Below are 8,772 nucleotides of genomic sequence, written 5' to 3'. Positions count from 1 at the left end.
GACTCAATCTTCTGATGATACTAAGATTTTTTCAGACTTTCCCAGACAGGTATTCTTTAGAGTATATGAAGTATTTTTTAACTGTAACATGAAGAAGTCATAAAAAACTGACTATTTTCTATTTTTTTTTTTCCTTAATAATAACCTTCATACCAATGTGGACACAATGCCACTTTAAATCAGGAAATACCCATGGATTTAAAAAATGTGAGAAGGCAGTAGATGTTAAAATCAACATAAGACCATTGCTACATTTGAAAAAGTTCTTTTATTTTAAAGTTAATTTTTTATAGAAAGAATAAGCTCAGATATTTTAAAGATATATGGAAAAAATACGTTAAGAAAACAGGAAGGAAAATAATACAATGGCATTTAAAATATGAAATGCACTTTGTTACCAGCACACAGATTAACTGTGACAGGGACATCTAAATGCATCATGAAGAGCTGCATGTAAAGAGCTGTACGGAGAGAATCACTAACAATGCATGAGGATTCTTCTGTTGATCCAACAAAACCTATGAAGAATGCTTTAATATACAGTCTTCTGTAATGTCTTAGGATTGTCAACTTCTGAATTTTTTCTGACTCTCATAATAGTATATATTGTTTTTAAGCTTAAAGACTTTTTTTCAGACAATAGTTTATAAAGGAATCTCAAATGTCTTGAAAAGTTTTTCATGTTTGGATTGGTAAAGAAAAGACAGTGAGTATATAGATTCTGAGTTTAAAAACAAAGCAGCAAAAAAGGATCATCTTCAAATTAATACTGTTTTAAACTCATTTTAAAATCCTGCGTCTTTTCGTTTTGCATTATATCTTTGAATGTCCAGAGATGGTACCATTTAATCTATCGTTTTATAAATTTACTAATTTACACTTTGACATGCTCAATCTTTTGAAGCACTTTCTCACAAAACACAGTATATATGGAAATCTGAGTAACTTCTAGGAATAAACAACCTCTCATATTATAGAGTGCAATTTAATTACAGTGAAACTTTTAAAATCAGATGCCTGTTTCAATCTAAAATTGCCAATTTAGATGCACAGTCAAATCCAGATGAAAAAAGGCAGCTTTGTCTCTGGTGTGACTTCTCTTTCAGAATGAAAGTATTAATTTAAAAGGCTTTAAAACACCCTTTTAGTGGGATATTCTACATTTTAAAACTTTTCTGTAATGTTCTGGAAGTGCAAGCACAAATAATTCAGTTTCTTCTACCCCTCTCCTCAACTGACTGCCTCTTTATACTCTGTAGGTTTGTTTTCCAGGGGTTGTTTTTGAAAATTCCTTTGAGAGGCAAGAAGAGTTTCTGCAGCATTTCTAAGAATAGGAGAAGCCTTTGTGACTCCCTACAAAACATCACAGGGGAGCTGCTGTACAGAGGGATTTAAATCATCTAGAAGAAAGGGCAAATAGGCACACAGAATCTGTAATCAGTTAACATAAACCATCCATCTATTAGTTCTCATTCCAAGAAAAGAAATGGCAGGGTGGGACCACCCCTCTGACTTTTGGGCAGTGACACAATGCAGGCAGTATGCCTTCCTTCCTCCTGGAGCTCTCCACTGCAGGCAGGAAGTCAGGAGAACATGCCCTAGCAACAGATTTTCAACAGGATTATAACTCCAGGCAACCTACAAAAGAGATGTAGGGTATCTGAAAGAGTTGTCTTTTGCACATTCATGGCTTTTGATCTGAGACACTCTGCCTGTGTTTGAATTTGAGTTGAGGAGACTATTACAACCTTAAATACAGTAGCACAAGAATGTAGTTTACTGAATTCCATATTAATGACTGTTATTCTAAAATATCACTGAAATGCATTTAGCAGTCTTACAGTATCAAGAAGGAATCATCCCTTTCTCAAACAATTATCTTGCTAAATTCCTGAATAATCTGTTAGAATCATCTCACATAGGCTTTTTTCTTGTATAAATCCTCTAAGATTTTTGGACAGATGGATGAAGTTTAACAAAGAAGTACCAGATTCTCTTCAAAAACGTTTGAAAATAACAATATACATCAAAATTTTTCACAAAGTATCATTAGAGATATCATTTAAATGTTTACAGAGGTATCATTTAAATGTTTGCAGAGATACTACAGAGACAAACCAATTTTATGGAAAGGCTAATTCTATCTCTGACAATTTTATTTGAATCTAAATATTTTTTATTGCCTGTCATATTCATTGTGCCAGTGATTCCTGAATACTTTGCCATATGTGATTTCAAATTATGCCCATCATTGATTTTCCCTTTTCTTCCTTTGTAGAAAAATAAAAATCAACAAAAATTAATGACATTTTTCAATCTTTGTAGAGAAATAAGAGAGAGAGAGGACTCTACAGATGTTACTGACAGTTACCATGGTTATAAAATGTGTTTTCTTTCATCAAGCTCATTGTACATTTTCTAGTGTAAGACAACAAGAGATAATTTTACTATATCTACTGTGTCCAAAGCTTGATAAAATAAGAAAGACAGTGCATAATTAATAGTTTAGGTTACGCTCAGGACAGTAAAAAATCTGTTATATTCAAAAGATTTCATGACATAGTCCAAATATTTAATATTCAGTATGATCAGCCATCAAAAGATTTATGTCAGATTAAAATAAAATATCAGTATAGAAAGCAGATGAAGCTCTAAAGATTAAGCACATGAAGAGAGGAGAGGAAAACAAAACAAAGCAAAAGCAAAGCAGGAAGCAACAATCATACAAATCATCTCCAGCCAATAAACTGTCAGCTTCTTTATCAAACTCAGTCTGAGAAGCTGAGGAATTAGCTTGAGGAATAGCTTTGTGTCATCATCATTTACCAGATAAATATCTTTGTTTGAATAAACACTACGAAATAACCAAATGAGATTTGAAAAAAAAATAAATAAGAAATACATATGTAACTCATACTATATTAAGAAAAACGAAATTCCATTAAAAAAATTACTTTTGGCCAGTTCCAGTAAGAACGTAACCAACTTAAACTGTTAGGAAAGTTCTGTGCTGATCTTTGTTGCCCTTAAGTCTTACATTCTGAGGCTGGTGTCAGAAATATTTTTGTATAAAAATATTTTTATTGAACTCTCAGTAGTAAAGACTATGTCATAAGAAAGTCACAAGATATTTATATAGTATTGCCTGTAATCAGTCTAATTCCTTCATATAGACTTCAGATTCTCACTGAAATCTCAATTGTCTGCTTTCAGCATTGTTCATCACAGTCTTTGTTCTTCGCTAAAGTGTCATTAAGTCACATTACAGACTCATCATTTCCATCTCTCTCTGCTGAGCATCTATCAGTATCCACATCTCACTCTTCCTCCAATGCTTGCCTTTCAACTTTCATTATCCTCATTAGAAACACATCCATATTTTTGCTTTCATCTTTTCTTTAAGGAGCTGAAGGATGACAAAATAGTTTTCAAAGGGAGCTGGGTCAGAAGAATAAGACATTTCTGATGAGATTTTTCTGCCGTGCAAAACACAGCAGAAAAGAAAACAAGAGACAAACTAGACCTATGTAAAATTTATTTTCTTTTCATAAAGACGCTTTGAGAAAAACAAAACTTTTTATGGACCCTAGCAAAGAGTTTGGGAAATATTTTCAACATATGTATTTACAGTAACTCCATGGTTCCAGTGATAATTACATTGATTAAATAAGTTTTGGTACAGAGACTGTATATTCCGATCAAACTCATTTAGCCCATTGGATAGTACTTAATTTCACAAAGGGGTCTTGAAAAGATCTCACTAAGATTGAGTAGTGTCTACTTCCTATCAATAAAGTAAACAATTTTGTTCCTTTGTCAAAATGTGTTTGTAAAACTTGTCAATTTCTCTCTTGCTACAGTGAAAATGAAAGAGGAAAAGAAATCCTGTGAAGACTGAGTACATGATGAAAAAATGTCTTTTTTCATGAGTTTTATATAAACATGTTTTGTCAACTGTTTTGCCAATTACAGAAGAACTGCAAATCTACCAGCATGTGCTAGCTTTGAGAATCCCTTCATTTTGCTCACAGCATCCAAGTGTGGAGTAAGAGATAATTCTTTCTTTCAATCACTTCTTATATCAAATAACAAGTTTGCTATTTACAAAGTTAAAGAAATAATCTGCTTTTCTTCATAGAAAATAAAAAAAAAATCTGTGTCTTATACATTAAAAGTAATATTTTTAAACCATTTTAAAATGTAAAATTAATTAATTAAATTAAGAGCCTCTAGAAAATGCTTCCAAAGTCAAACCCACATACAGAGCTGAGGTATGTAAGAGTTTGTAAATAGGGTCTCTCAAATCAGACATGCTAACTAAAAGACCTGTCCTAGAGCAGTTACGGTACCTGTAGTTTTAGGCCAAAAGTTGAGAAGCAGGTTTATGGAATTCAAATGTGGACTTTCGGACTCATGAACATTCCATTTCAGAAACCTTTTTTTTTTTTTCTGTATCTGCCCCCAAATAGAAAATAGTTCAGCATTCCATTAGCTGCAAGCAAGTTCTTCTTGATTTTGAAACACTGATGAGTACTTTAAGATATAAACCCTTAGTCAAAATACTTCAAGTATTACAGTAACTTTAGACACTCGTCAGTTCAGAGTTTGTATTCAGTATTCAATATATGAGGAAAAAATATCTATACAGGATGAAATAAGTAATATATATAGGATACATGTTTTACATGCAAAGGTAATTGTCGCAAAGACAATGAATCCAATTCATCATGTCTCTAACAGACATTTGAATTTTAATTATAGTATAGATATTTATGGTATTTGCCCTAATTCTCCACCTAATGCAGGATTAGGTTTTTGATTATCGACACAACAATTTCTATACATTTGTGTCTTCAGTCATTTTTTTGATGGCTGTTGTCAAATATAGCCCAGCTATTATAAAATACACTGAAAAAAGAATTAAATCACCAGAACAGATTTTTTAGGTAGATAGAAGGGAGAAAAAAGTAACTGAATATAAATGTGCTGCATAAGAATGAAACAACAGTCTTCTTGAGGTCGTAACAATGGTCCATCTAATCTGTCCTGTGCCCAGGAAAGATGCCTATAGGAAACTATAAGAAAATGGGGCAAGAAGAAGGCAATACTTCTCTCTAATAAATTGTAAAAAATGTCAGTAACCTAATGTTTAGAAATTCCTAATCAAAAGTTTGCATCTGCTTTGCAAATCTAATTCCTCCTGCAGAATTTTACCCAGCTTTATTTTTTTTACTAGCTCATATTCTGAAAAGCCAAAATCCTAGGAAAACTAAATTTATGGTTTGAATTTAAGTTGTGTGAAAACCTTTGATTTAATTATGATTTTACTGAACTTGTGTGTCTGTATAATTTCTAACTTCAGTCAACCATTTTGTACTCTGAACACTAAAGACCGTCTTCTGCTGCTATTTTTGACATCTTTTCTAGGAAGAAGAAATCAGAACTGTGGAAGCATTCAAAAGAGAGGTGTACTGTTGAATTAATCAGTGTTATAATTTGATTTTCTATTGCACTGTTTACCTTCTTTTTGCAATTTCCAATTTTATTTTTGTTCTGCATTTGACAGTCAGATACATAAAATAATCTGCTTTAAAAGCTTCATTTCTGGGACTTTATACCTGATTTAGTATCTACTCTTATTTCTAAACTCAGATTTGACTTTTTGCTTCATGTGCATCATTTGATATTTCTGAATCTTGAATTTCATCTACCTTTTTATTGGTACTCTGTACTGTGAAATCTTACTGCAAATTCAGTCAATTTCAGTTTTGTTCAAGATGAAGAGCTATACAACAGCACCAAATTTTAAGATCTTGCTATTCATCCCAAATCCTGAGTTATATAACAGCATTCAAGCAACTTCAAAACCCAAAACTTGTGGGATATTTACCTTTCCTATTTTAGCAAGTAACCACTTAAGTCTATCTTTTAATTTCCATCCTTGTACCTATCATTGGTCATGAAATTGCATCTTAATCACGGATAATTTTGTTTCTTTATGAGCAGGTGGTGAAGAATCTAGTTGATAGCTTCTTGAAAATACATGTAGGGGGTTTCAAGTAGATAACACATTCATGTTTGTTAACATTTAAAGAGAAACCATGCATCTACTCCATTTGTGAATCTTATGCTTAGTCATAGACTATTCCTTTAGAGTAAATATATTATTGTCTATGGATATTATTTAACACATTTCCTTCAACATTTGCCTGAAATAGCAGTCAGACATAAAAATCTTTAATTTCCCCAATGCTTTCAGTGTCCTTTTGAAAATAGTCATTACATTAATTCATTCATCTGATACTAAAGCAAATTTAAGCAGTAAGCTATCAATTACAAACAACATCAGCAATCTCATATTTTATTTTATTTGAAGCTCTAGGGCTAAAGTCACTTTGTCCTGAAAATACATAGCTATTAATTTGTTATAAAACATTTTTGGGACAATTCCTTAGACTTGACACTCATATGAAAAAAACTTCTTTAATGGCCATCACTGTTCTTACCAATGCAAAGAATTCTTTTATCTTTTATGGAGGACCTTATCATCTTCTTACATTCTTTTTAAAAATCAATCTTATGTTGGTTATACACATTTTGTTGGCACAGTTTCTGTTTCTCATATATTAAAAAAATAAAATATATTATTCATTTTTATGCTGCTACAAAATTACTCCACAAGATCTTTTTTGGCCTGCTTTATTGTGTACATAAGTTTATGTTGCCAAAGTCTAGACTGCCTTCTTTTATCTTTCAGACACAGTTTCTGATTTTCAATTTTAATGACTTCTTCAGCCTTCTTGAAACAAAACCATGGGCAGTGGGGAATGCAAGAGTCGTAGTTCCAGGAACCAAACAGACAGGAGGGGCTTGAACCTAGCTGAGCAGAAAGAGTAGAAAGTGAGTTTCTGATCTCTTATTTGAGGAGTGCTCTGCTTTTCTCTTATGATGATCTGATATCAAATGCATATACTCTGACAGAAGCAGGATCTATGACCTGTCTGTCCTTATCCAGGGGCGAGCAGGGCTGGCTTCCTAGCCTTCTATTTTCTACATGTCTGAGTGACTTAGCAAGGTGACCATCACCTTTTTATTTCATAAATGTCTGGGACGATAATCATTGATTTCTGGAGGAGAGACTTAACTGAGGCAGAGACTGAGACTTCACTCAAAACTCACATTTCTGAGTGCACTGGTTTTGTCTAGGATAACATTCTTCATAGAGGTTTGTATCCTGCTGTGTTTTGATTTGTGACTGAAACAGTGTTGATCATACAGGGATGTTTTAGCTGTTGTTGAGCAGGGCTTACACAGCCTCAAGGCTTTTTCTGCTCCTCACTGCACCCCAGCACCAAGGAGGCTGGAAGTGTACAAGGAGCTGACAGGGGACACAGCTGGGACTGGTGATCCTAAAAGTCAAAATGGATATTTAATACTATATGACATCATGTTCATCAGTATAAGTTGGAGGAAGAATGAGAAAAAGGGTGTGTCCAGAGTGACGGCATTTGTCTTCCCAAGTCACTGTTAGGCTCCCTCCTTGATGATGGAGCCCTGCTTTCCAGGATATGTCTGAACATCTGCCTGCCTTGGGAAGCAGTGAATTAACTCTTTGTTCTGCTTTGCTTCTGTGGGCAGGTTTTGCTTTACCTAATAAACTGTCTTTCCCTCAATCCACAAGTTTTACTATTGTTGCCTTTCCAAATCTCTCCCCATCCCACTGTGGACAGGGTGCAGACTGAGCAGCATTAAACCTCAACAAGCAACAAAAGTTCTCTAAGCACAGGAAAGGCTCCGATTTTTACCCAAATATAAAATTAGAGACAGGGATATCTCTATAACAAAAGGCTGTAGTTTGCTTTCCCACAGCAAGTTGTGTCAATGAAGTGAAATGGCCTCAGTTTACCTTCCATTTATTACCCGGAGTTTTACCTTTACATCCTTTTGATGCATATCTTCCAGAAAGCTGAATGCTACAATTAATATATAGTCATTCCTGCAGTAAACATTCATGTTCCTGTATTGGTGTTTCAGTTTGAATCAAACACAATTTAAAAAGAAATCTCCCCATTGTTCTCACTAGTCGCACTTTGTATCACAGCATGCAGCAGTCTCAGCACACACAAACCAAGTTTCTTTTAGAATGAAAATAAACTGAGGCTTTCAATGGACTCCAGGTACAAATGAGCCTTCAAATATTCATGCATCAGGCTGGTCTAAGTGAGAAACATTGTGCCACAAGACAAAACACTTAGTCTGAAGACCTGATGGTTATTCGATACACAGACTTTTTAGTCATGTAGATGGAAGGTATTAAGAAATTGGTACTAACATGCCTCTTACTCGCAAACTTCTTTTTCTGACAAATCAAGTCAAAGAGTTTAGCCATGATAGACTCAGAAACATTGAAAAGATTAAGTAGAGTTGCATTACATAATACTTCTTTTTAAAGTCTATATAAAAAATAAAGCTGTTGTGATATAATACACTGATAAATCTATACAACCACAGCATAATTAGATCAACATTTTTGTCTACGGCTGCTTATGGCTCAATGTTGTATAATTCTGCATCCCCCTGGGCATCCAAATAAAAAAAAAATCCCTAAATTCAAAATAACATGATTGTACATTGTCCTGATATATGTACTGTTATGCCAAAGAAAGCAATTTAATTTGTTTTCAATTACATTTCAAAATGGATATAAAAACAATTGACAGTTATATATAATATGTTCCAAGGCTTGAAACCTCAGCCAAAAATATATCTCAG

This window comes from Zosterops lateralis (genome assembly GCF_965231275.1).
Source record: "Zosterops lateralis genome assembly, chromosome: 2".
In the NCBI taxonomy this organism is placed as follows: Eukaryota; Metazoa; Chordata; class Aves; order Passeriformes; family Zosteropidae; genus Zosterops; species Zosterops lateralis.
Note: the sequence above shows the minus strand (reverse complement) of the source record.